This window comes from Aphelocoma coerulescens, chromosome 13 (genome assembly GCF_041296385.1).
Source record: "Aphelocoma coerulescens isolate FSJ_1873_10779 chromosome 13, UR_Acoe_1.0, whole genome shotgun sequence".
Classification (NCBI taxonomy): domain Eukaryota; kingdom Metazoa; phylum Chordata; class Aves; order Passeriformes; family Corvidae; genus Aphelocoma; species Aphelocoma coerulescens.
Window position 1 is genome coordinate 16,883,880 of NC_091027.1, and position 12,334 is coordinate 16,896,213.

The window sequence follows — 12,334 nt, forward strand, 5'->3', positions numbered from 1 at the left end:
ATGTAATTAGGGTAAGAGACTTGAAATGGAGAGGAGACTTTTGAGATTGGAGACCCTGAAAATAAGGATTAGGTGGAAGGGTGGCCCCAAAAGAGTGTGAGTAGGGACACTGTATAAAGGCACACTTGAGACTGCCTTGAGCTGAATGTGGAAGGGAAAGCACAAACAGGCAAGGAGGAACATGCCTGGGACTCAGCCAAGCAGAGCAGTGGCTTCACACGGTGGGCAAGGCTGGATTCTGCTCCTGTGACACAACTGTGTTACTCTCTTCATGGCAGCAGTGTCTGTGTTGTAACTGGCCCTCGATATTTAATATTTTTAAGTGCTGGATCTTGGCTGTGACCCAGAGCTGTCTACCTGAGTGGTGTGCAGATCAGACACTCACGCACTGGATTGGGAAGGCAGCATGGTAGGATCTGGGTGTCGAGAGGGTGCTGGCAACATGCACATTCTGGTGAGCAAAGCTGCCTGACACATCACTGTCCACAGGGAAAATGACAAGAGGACAAGCTATGCCAAAATGCTAAAGCAGGGTGGTAAGGTTTAAAATTGTTAGAAACAAAGCAAAGTGAAGGGAGGTTCACTTAGAGTCCTGTACAAGCACTGGGCAATGCTGCAAAATCAGAGATGTAGCAGAAAGATGAAGAACTTATTTCATGGCTAATGAGTAGTAAATGAATGGAATAAAGACTAATATCATTGTAGGCTGCCGGATACTTCTCCAAAGGTGAGTACATCTTACAGGCAAATGTGCAATTGCTTTGATTTTGGCCATTCATTGATCAGTTTCTGCTAGCGCTGCGAGTATTTCGAGCAATCAAAATGAATAGCTACAGCTTGTCATTTCAATATTATATTTGAGGAAAATCTGCCTTTGAGGGGGCTTGTCTGCTCAACAGAAGGATGTTGAGTCCAAAATTCTTGGGTTTCTTCATTGTAAACTGAGTCTCAGATGGGTGGATAGAGGCTGTGTGTTTTACCTGTGTGTGCACCTGAGGCATCAACATGTGGCTTTCCAGCTCTTCCTGGACAGTTGGATTTATCCAGGTCAGTGTTAAGGAAATATATAACTCTTTCCTGTGACTTTAATAGGTGCTATTGCACTGGTTCAGGGTGTTTATAATGACTGTGTGTCACTACAGAGCAGTAAACCCAGCAACTTCTCAGGTATTTTAGATGACATTGTCACAGAATAAGAATCTAGGGAAGATTGGGAGCGGGGGGAGTCTGGATGACAATTCTGTGGTGATTGGGTAGGAATTGGGTATTTCTGCACTTAGCAATCAAGAAAAGAAAAAGGGCTAAGCAGCATACCATGAGTATTTGTATTGTGTACTGTGTGCAGTGGGTTACTGAACAGATTTATGTCCTGTGTGAGTTAAGGTGGATGCCCAGCAGCAGCTCTGTAGCTTTCTCTCAGCCTTCTGCCACCACCCCTGCTTCCTCCCAAGCTGTAAGAGATTCTGTAGCATCAGTGCAGCAGATGTAAAATGCAACATTCAGGTACTGCCAGGACCTCCTGGAGTTAAAAAATCATATCTGCAGACAGTTGTGCTGGAGCAGACCAAGATCTGTTCCAGTGTGCCAGGATGAGAACCTCACTGTGAGGCTTTGCTGAGTTGTGAAGATGCAAACAGATGTATTGACTTTTTTTTTTTTTTTTAAATTTAATTTAATGCACAATTTTTGGCTGTGCTCCAGATTTTCTCCCTTTTTGAAAGGCCCTATATATACTATGTATAATTGAAACGTTCTGTTTCACTTGCCTGGAAATTCTGAGCTGTAGAAAGAAACACAATGAGTATGAGAAGGGTTAAGATCTGTCCTTGTCCCACATTTATAGCCTCTTGCTTTTGATCGATCAGGATCTCACCATAACAAGCTCTCACAGAAAGAAGCTGGGAACAGAGGAGATGGAGGTGCTGCCAGGGCCCATCTGTATAAACTGCTCCTGAAGATCATTCCAGGAAGGTTTTCCAGGAGGGTATTTTGAAATTATTTTCTGCCCTCTCGTACCCGCTTTGGGGTGCAGTTGGTAGCAGTTCCCTCTGTGTGGAAAGTTGGGGGAGCAGAGAGCTTTGATGTTATTTTTTTCCACTCATGATCTGCAGTCTCTGTGTGGTATCAGTTCATCTCTCCTCACAACTCCTGGGCATGTCCTAAATGCAAAACCTCTTTGGTGCTGATATTTATTTCTCTATGAGTAATTGAACTGCTGCAGCCTCCCATATTCCCCTGCCACCCGAGCCATCCCCATCCTGCTTTGGCAGGCTGGATGGGAGCTCATCTGTGGCTGGGGGTGATCTGACTGTCAGAGCAGAGACCCTTCTCTCCAATAATCCGTGTTAATTTACCTTGTTCAAAAGGTGAAGCAGGAAAGAGCCTTTTTCCTTTTGAGTATTCTCTTTTTCTCATGGCCTTTTTTTTTTTTTTTTCCCCTGTAAAGTTTAACAGGGGTAGAGTCGACTGCCTCCTTTAATTGTGCTCTTAAAACCCCTCTGGGAAATGTTGTGCTCAGCCGGAGCGTGCCTGGGCTGTGCTGACCCATGTTTAGCCGATGCCTGTCACTTCTCATCCACCTTCCCCTTCCACCGCGGTACTCTGACAGCGTGCGGCAGCACATCCTCTCGCTGACTCTCCCGCAAGGCGCGGAGGGGGGGGGGGGTCTGCTCTGCATCTCTTTTTCACGGAAACACATCCATGACGCGGACTCGGCTGCGCGCAGCCCCCCGCTCCATCTCCGTCGGGGCGTTAAAGAAGAGGGGGGGAAGAAAGAGGACCGGGAGGAGAAGCAGCCGCCGGCCGGCGGGACAGCGGCGGCGGGGGGAGCGCAGCCCCCTCCCCCGGTGGCGCAGGGGTCTCCGCGGCCTCTGGGTGGCGCCGCCGCCGCCGCCGCCCGCCCAAGAACCGCGCGGGGCCGGCGCGCCGGTCACAGCGAGCGGCGGCGGCGGCGGGCGCAGCGCTGCGGAGCTGCCGCCTCGCCCCGCACGGCAGCCGGCGGCACGGCGTGGGGAGCGGGAGCGGAGCCGCCGCGGAGCCTCCCGCGCCCGCACCGAACTTCTCGCCTTGCCGCCGGCGCGCCCCGGTGCCCGTTCGCTTCGCGCCGGGAACTTGGGGTGTTTGCTGAAATTCTGGATTATGTTCCTGCTGAGCCGGTCTGCGGGGAGCTGAGCCAGGGGAGGAAGCATGCGGGGCTACTTAATGGTCTTCTGCCTTATTTGCTGCACCGCGGACGGGCAAATAGTGTATTCCATCGCCGAGGAAACAGAGCGTGGAGCGTCTGTTGGGAACATAGCAAAGGATTTAGGAATAGATGCAGCTACACTTTCAGCTCGGAAATTTCGCATGATCACCGGTTCAAGTAAGCAATATTTTAATATAAATGCCAGCACGGGGGCTTTGTCTGTTAATGAGCCCATAGACAGAGAACAGCTTTGTGAATTAAAGTCTGTCTGTGTTCTGAATTATGAACTCGTGTTAGAAAACCCTCTAGAGCTTTATAGGATGGAATTCAAAGTCTTGGACATAAATGACAACTCCCCCAGCTTTCCCTTAAGTGAATATCATATAAACATGCCTGAGTTCCTGTCACCTGGGGCACGGTTTACACTCCCCAACGCCCAAGATCTTGATGAAGGTGCTAACAGTGTCCAGAATTACACTCTGAGCCCTGATGAACATTTCTATTTGGAAATGCAGATACGCGGGGATGGGAGTAAATATCCTGAATTGGTGCTGAAGAAAGCCTTAGACAGGGAGCAGCAAGCCACTCACAGACTTGTGCTTACAGCCAAAGATGGTGGGAATCCTCCAAAGTCTGGTGATGTCCCGGTAATTGTGACTGTGCTGGATACCAATGACAATGCACCAGAATTTGAGCACTCGGTCTACAGGGCGAGTATCTTGGAAAACTCCCCCAGTGGCACTTTGGTAGTCCAAGTGCACGCCACGGACTTGGATGAAGGTCCAAATGGAGAGGTCAGGTATTCCTTTAGCAATACAACTTCTGCTGACTTACAGCGAATGTTCTCAGTTCACCCACACACTGGGGAGGTGACAGTCAGTGGCGTTTTAGCTGTTCAGAGACCCCTTCTCGAGATGCTTATTGAGGCAAGGGATAATGGGGCATTTGGCATGTCCAGCACAGCTAAGCTGCTGGTGGAGATCACTGATGTGAACAATCATGGCCCAGAGATTACAATTACATCCCTTTCCAGTCCCATTCCGGAGGATGCTGTTCCTGGCACGGTGATAGCTCTGCTGAGTATTTTGGATAAAGACCCTGGGGAGAATGGGAAAGTAACCTGCCAGATCTCTGAAAACCTTCCCTTCCAGTTAAAGCCTTCCCTTCAAAACTACTACAGCCTTGTCACCAGTGAGCTTCTGGACCGAGAGCTGATCAGTGAGTACAACATCACCATTACTGCCACAGACTTGGGTTCTCCTCCTATCACCACTCAGAAGACTGTTTGGGTGCAGATTTCTGACGTGAATGATAACCCCCCTGTCTTCAGTGCTGACACATTCGATGTGTTTGTGGAAGAGAACAATCCACTTGGTGCTTTTCTCTACCAGGTCTCGGCATCTGACCCCGATATAGGGGAGAATGGACGGGTCTCTTACACGCTCAGGAATTCCACAGTTGCGGGCAGTGCCCTGACCAGCTTTTTGTCTATGAACTTGGCCAATGGGAGCATCTATGCAAAACGTGCCTTTGATTTTGAGCAGCTTAGGAGCTTCTATTTCCAAGTGGAAGCCAAGGACAACGGGTCACCAGCCTTGAGTGCTTCCATAACAGTGAATGTTTACATCTCAGACCAGAATGACAATGCCCCAGCCATCCTGTACCCCACCAGCCAGAATGGCTCTGTAGCTGTGGAAGTCGTGCCCCGCCTGGCTGATGAGGACTACCTGGTGACCAAAGTGGTGGCAGATGATGAGGACAATGCACAGAATGCCTGGCTTTCCTATCACCTTGCCCATTCCTCCGACTCTACCCTGTTCCAGTTGTCACCGCACACCGGTGAGCTGCGCACCACGCGCTCCATGCGCTCCACTGACTTCCTCAAGCACAAGGTGGTTGTGGTGGTGCGGGACCACGGGGATCCACCGCTCTCCTCCACCGTGACCGTGGGCATCCTGCTGGCTGACACCCTGCCCCAGGCACTGCCAGACTTTGATGACAGCGGGGAACCACCACCACTACTCAACGCTACAAACATCTACTTGATCGTTTCCCTTGCCTGTGTCTCGTTCATCTTTGCGGCATTCATCTTCTTCCTTGCTATTATCCGGCTGTGCCGGTGCCGGACTTGCTGCTGCAATGGCTGCTGCTGCCCAGCTGATGACTATAAAAAGTATTGCTACAGTGTGCACATGCTGCCCAGCTCCCACCTCCCACCGGACATGCTGGAGGTCACTGGTGTGGGTAAACTGACTCACACCTACTTGTACAGGGCATCTGTAGGTCTTGGGCCTAGTAACAGCAGCATCCCAAATGGTGATGCTGGGAATGTTCCTAGTGGCTCAAGGTTACAGGTGCCAGGGCCCTGCATCCAAGTGCAGCAGGTCCAAAGTGACCGTTTGAGTGCTGTCCTCGTGGTAAGTACTTCTTCCTTTCACCTTTTTTCTCCCAGACACATGGCCTTGTGTCTGCTCTAGGTTGTTCAGTGCAGAACGTACTGTGGGCATTTGCAGGAAAACAGGTGTCAATTCATGGCACCTGGAGGAAATTTCAGTTTCTTTTGTGTGTTTCCTAAAGCCAAGAATCTCTTTGGCTGAAATATTGTCATGGGATGGCAGAAGAGATGATTTTTTTTTTCTGCTGCAAACATTAGGGGCTTTCAGACACAACTGATGGTAAAGCTGTAAGTGAAAACTAAATTTCTTGCAAGCCAAGCCATTGTCTTCAGAGAGCTAAGCAGGGGCATGATAAGAGTCCATGTGAGTTTCTAATCAATGGTGGTTCTAAGATACACTGTGTAGAGTCTCTGATTTTATTTTTTTAAATATCTTTCTTTATCCCCACCCTAACATTCCCGAGCTTTTTTTCATTGAGGGGGAATAGTTTGTGGAGCCAAAGTGCTGGTTTGCAATGCCCAAGGTAAGTCTGTGGTGGAATAGCAATAATTCAATATCCAGCACCTCTTTAAGAAATGTGATTTGTAGTGTTCCTCTCACTTTCCAAACAATCCATAGGTTTTGTGAATCTTAAAAAATTCTCTTCTGAGCCTCTGACCAAGCTGGGTTCTTCTCAGTAGTGTGATGAGTGATTTTGCAGGAGAAAAAAATCTTTTTGTGATCACAATGTAGGGATACAAGGTGGGCTGCAGGCCTAATCTCCTGGGTGTTGCTGCATTACTTGTCCAAGATTCAGTATTCTATATGTATTTTTAATAGGTCCTGGGAGTCATCTTTATATTTTTATGATGTTTTGAAATGTTTTGCCTGCAGACTGTCAAATTCCTTGCTGTGCATAACAGTAACTAACCACTGTTGGTTCTGTCCAGGCCAGTGCTCTGTGTCTGGTAAGAGCTACTCCAGATGTTTCTAAGGGAAATGTAAGAACTCAAGTTAGACAGACGTGGTGTAATCTGCTTCCTGCTATTGTTTTTTATTCTAGTTTACAGTTATTAGAGGCTGTCTTAAATCTGTAGCCATTATGTTTATTTTCACCTTTGAAATCTTTATTGTACCTTTAAATATATGCAAAAGCCCAGCTCCTTTTTGAACCTTGATGTAAGGGTAGCTTCAATAACTTCTTTGGATAATCAAATATACATTCAACTACATAACACTTTGGTTTATAACTCTTGAATTTCCAAGTAGTGAGTTTTTGTAAATATTCCCTTCTAAAAAAGTCCCAGTTTGCTCTTCACTATGCAATTAATTCATCACACCTTCCCTTATTTATGTGTTGACCAGGTTTGATTTTTTGCACATGATGGTTTTCCTAGTATTTAATCAAAGTCATAATCAGTTTTAAATTCTGTTCTCTGTAGCAGCAGAGGGTTGCAGGTGTCATGGGTTTCTCACTGTTCAGAGAGGGGTATGTGGAATACCTAGATCTTGCAAAAGGAAAAGGGTTGGTGTCCTTCCATAAGAAAGTGTGGAGTCTAGGAAAAAAGCAGTTGGCAGTATGTAAAGAAGAATCTGTACCTAATGCACTGGATACTTTGGGAATATCACTGATTATTTGAGGATCTGAAAAACAAAAAAGTTGAGCTAGAACTTTTGCAATGGGAAGTTAAAAAACTTTTTGGCAATATCTTAACTCAGAAGATATCTGCAAGAACTCTGACAGTGTCTGGGGAGTGTTACTTTGGCTGGAGAGTAGTTCATAACTGCAAAACCAATAATAATGATGACATATATATAAAACAACAAAACCAAACCAAAAACCTCAAAAAACTGTCACAACTCATTTATTTGTTGCAGTTGAGCAAGATCTGGAAACTCAGGTTAACAACACATTAAAGAACCGAGTAATAAGCAAAATGAAGAAGTATCCCTTATCTCCATAATCAGAACAACTAAAATGTGTCTCATTACATCTCACTGTATTTCAGTCATTCAGGTGAATTTTTAAACTTGTAACATAAGACACCTTTTTAGGAGCTTTTGATGGTGGGAAAAATAAATCCCAGATGTCATCTTTGGCAATTTTATTTCCTTGGCTTCTAATACTCAGAGGTGGGCAACCATAGATATGGCTTATGTGGAAAGTCCAAAGGCTTTAATTTAATTGAGCTGAGTAGGGGAGCAGAGGCAGGGACTGTAAAAATCCATCTACCCTTGAAACCAAAATCGTGCTGGTTATTATTAATTTGGTGCTGATCATTCCAGTGGCATTCGAGCTGGAGAATTAACTACACACACACACACACACACACACACACACACACATATATATATATATATATATATATATATTTACCATTAGAAATTTTGGTTTGAAAATTTACAATTTAATTTTGGATGTTGACTAAATGTAGTCCGAAAGTGCTTTCACACTGATTCATTTGGAGTTAAAAACACAAATCTACATGACCCTTTGAGCTTTTGAGGAGGGGTGATATTATTGCTTCCTAAGAATACAAATGTAACAAAAAGAAAGTAACAAATATTTAAAAGGCAGTAGGAGCAACTTCATAGTTATCCTTCAAAGCACTGAAAAATATTTAAAAATTACAATTTTAGCAGGACTTAAATAACCTGATTTTTATTTTGTTGAGTTTTTTTAAATTGAGGAGGTGATTCCAATTTTCAGTACATGTGGGATAGAAAAAGGCCTGCAAATATGAAAAATTAATTGAATTCCCAGAAACTTAGATGTATTTTCAAAATTTAGGTTGATTTCTTATCCTTGTTCTGCTTTTGCTACTGAATGAAACGATAGGCTTGGATGTGTTTACATATGCAGACAAATGAGCCCCATTTGTGCTTCTATATTTTCTGTTTGGGTTGGAGCTATAAATAGCTCTGTGTATGGCCATAAGAGCAGTAGAGTAAACTGTAATTGTATCTTTTTCAGTATTTTGTTGTGTCTTTCTGCAGCATGGCATAAATGGCAGCTGAGTGAAAAGCATGGTACTCTGCTGTGCTGTGAGAGAGACAAAGGCACGAGTGGTTACTAAAGGAAGCAGTGGTTCACTGACTGATTTCTGGGATTGTGATGTAGCCATGGATTGCTACAGTTCTTTTGTTTGCTTGTGTTGGCCATTGTGCTACACAAAAGGCCTGTGAGATATTTCTACATTCAGAGCATAGTGACCTCTCTGTGACTTGGCATTCAGTATTTAGGTTACACCCAAAAAAATAGATGCAAACCTTGCAATGGAGAATATTTCTCGCTAAACTGTAATGGGAGGGGAATAATTTTGTACAACATGGCATGCATTTCCTGGGACAAAAATGGATCCACTTACATTGAGACAGGCTGGCAATTGAGGCTGAACTGCTGTGGGCTAAGCATCAGTGGCTTCCTCACACAAGTGAAGACCAGATGTGTGTGCAAACCCTCCCTGTGTCTCATTCTGATGGGAATAACAGTCAAATGTAAGAGTGAAGCACCTTCCCAATTCTTTCTGTCAGTGCTAATAACAACCTGTCTAGAACCAGCAGTCTTACGTCCACATTACAAGAATTCAGTTTTTAGGAAGATTTCTTGGCTGCAAAGGTTACTCTTGAGGTCCAGCCAAGAAAATCCTAGAAGGAGTGATGACCAAAGAAAATTCAGCAGGGGAAGTGCATCCTTCTGAGCACTCCAGTTCCCTTTCACAAAGAAGGATGTGTTCAGCAAAAGAGCTCTGAGTCCTGTAAAGGCTACAAATGCCTGGGCTGAAACTTTGCTTGTCTGATGCCTGTCTTGGAGAGTTATTTTTAGAAGTAGGGGAAGGGAGAGTGACAGGAGGAGTTGGTTGAGACAAAGGGCTTGAGGGAATGTGGAGAGTAATATGATTGTATTTGGAGATGGATAAGGTGAAGGGAAGGATGAGGTTGAATGGTGACGTGGGCTGAGGAAGGGTAATCCTTGTATGAAATCATAAAACAAGAAAACATAATTTAGATCAAGACTAGTCCTTTCCTGTACCAGTCACCATTTAATCTTAAATATTGAAATTCAAAGATTTAAATTTTAATTGTAAAAATAATAATTTTAATTACAAAATTCACTAGGCTGTGCCCATTATTCCTATTGGAAAGTTATTCCTCTAAGACTTTGAAATGCTGTTCTGACATCCTGCCAGCTGTTCTTTGCAATGAATTTGTAGACTTTTGATTTTGTGCCAGCAATTCCCTTTTAGTGTGAGTAGTTCTTTCCCTCTTTGCATCTTGCTTTACCCACAGCTTAGAAAGCAACCACATCCTTTCTCAGCCTTTGTTTTACCAAGCTAAACAAGTTGATCCTTTTCAGTCTTTTGTTCCTGTGGTAACCTCTGCACTTATCTGATTATGCTGATAACCCTTCTCAGCATCAATTTTTAATTTTTGGATATATATTTTTTGCATTTCTTGCAAATGTGTGACCAGACATATATATTTCAGAGAAAGGACTTCCTATGTAGCTAGGAATACTTCCTTGCCCAGGTCATAGGGAATACATCACCTGATTCTTCTTGGGAGGTCAATTACCTTCTCCATATTTTAATAAGTTGATTAATCAGTCACAGAAGTATTATTGCAGAACTTCTTTGGGGGTAGAGGTGGATGGGTAAAGGTTAATTCCCAAGATGGTTCTTCCACCCAAATTCATCCCTCTAAATGCTCTGTGTCTGAGCCTTAGATATTAAAAAGTCTTAGTCACCTGCTCAGAGCAAATCATGCTGTTCATCTTTGTTATATGAGTTTAGACAAAGTCTACAGAGAGCACTGAGAGTAAATGAATGACTTTTATCTTGACAGATAGCAAGATTTTGAAGTGAATGATTCCATATGATCATCTTCTGCAACTGTTGTTAGAATAGCCCAACTTCTTGTGTCTTAAACATTTCAATGCTGCACTGTATTCAATGTTTTACTAAAATCAGAATAGATGAGATGAATTTCAGTTTGTTTCTATTGAGGAGAATTGAAAACCAAATTGTTATCTTTGATAAATCTATGACTATTTTCCTTTCTTTTCAGTGTACCTTCATTTCTCTTTTAGTCTTTCATCCAAATGTGTATCCAAACTGACAGGGTAATGGGCCTGTGGTCACACAGGCTGAATGTCACCATTTTGAGTTACTGTCTGCAATTGTTTTTCTTCAAAGAGATTGTTCTACTTCAGACTTGACAGGTTCATATTAAAAAACCAAAAAACCTAAGCCAAAACAAATTCTCTTCAGTCCTATGCTTTTATTTATCAGTTCTTTTAGAAATCTGTGATGAAAATCAGGTAGTGGGGAATTGAGGATGTTTAATTCTCAGCATTTTGGTTCTTTCTTGGGGACAGCAATTTCCGTTCCCCTGAGTAATTTGTCACATATTCAATGTCACACTCAAGATACTGAAAACAGAGGAAAATACAGATTAATTGTCATAAAATGGGATGGTGGCTCTAGGGGATCATTGGTCCATGTGTGCTGTGTGTTTGTACCAATGGCCTGTGCATCGTCTGCTTCCCACTGCAGAGAAGCTGCTGGATTTTAGTGTGGCTCAATATAACTGTGTTAATGCTGTGTATTTCTGGGATTACAGCTAGCTTGTTTCAAAATAAGGAGTTGTGACTTGCTGAGGACTGTTTAAAATTGCAATTAATCAAAAGAACGGTAACAAAATCCAGCATCTGAACTGAAAAGGGGGGCAAGCAGGCACATGGGAATGAAGGCATTTAGTTGAAGATTTGTAAGGCAAAGAAACAGGGAGGGCAATAGCTCAAAGATTTGGTGCTGTCAGAGGCATTTGGAGAATAAAAGCAAATTTGACCAATAAGGCAAGTGGAAGTTAAATATCAGAGAAGGAAGGTACATTAAAAAAAAGAGGTTTGTAGCCTCTAGTCTTTAAGCAGTCTCTCTAAGGAAAATGAACACATTTTTGTACTTTGGATTCTTTCTTCTCCAAAGGAATGATTTTCATGTTTTGATCTGTTAGTTCTTCCATCTCCCCCATGGCTGGGCCCAGTCTGATGGGTCTTGGCACTGTGGCTTTTTACTTCTTTCTTACTCTGCAAAAGTCAAGCATCTTTGCACCCCCAGTCTGCAAAATCAAAGTGTATGATGTTCTCTCACAAAACCTGAGGGTATTGATTCCAAAAGGTTCTGTGGTGTTACTTCTCAACCTTTTCCAATTCCTTTGTTGGGGTCAGAAGCAAGGGAGCAGGGAAGTCTTACAGCTGAGTGGGCCCTTCATCTTTTGAACTACACAGCTCTTTGCTCTGTGTCTTGGGAATGTATTTTAGACAGCTTTTAGGTTCTGCTTTGTAGCCAATAATTATATGGATATCAGTGCAATATCCTTATGGTTAAAGCAGCTTTCTTACATGACATTAAATCCTCAGGATTGTATTCATACCTGTAGTATGAAGACATTTCAATGTAAGCCTGAATTCAGTCTTCCAGCTTTGTGATTTCAATAAAAGACAGATGTGGAGCTACTGGAGACAGGCCAATCATGGGCCCTTAAGATAACCAAGGGACTGAAGCATCTCTCATATGCAGAAAGACAGAGAGCCAGGACTTTTTAGCCCATAAAAGAGAAGGCTGTGGGGTTGGGGGTTCTTATTAATGTAGGAAAATAAAGCCAGGCCCTTTTCAGGGGTGTCCAGTGAGAGGAAAAGAGGAGGAGGCTCTGTCGAAGCTTAAATAATTTATTTGTTTTGTTGCTTGGGGTTTTTTCCACTGTGAGGATGCTG

General features: G+C 43.7%; 1 protein-coding gene across 1 annotated transcript in view; it reads left to right on the top strand.

Moving 5' to 3' along the window:
- LOC138118368 (protocadherin alpha-2-like) overlaps positions 1 to 12,334 on the top strand; it is a 90,781-nt gene that overhangs the window by 12,464 nt on the left and 65,983 nt on the right. The window lies entirely within an intron of this gene.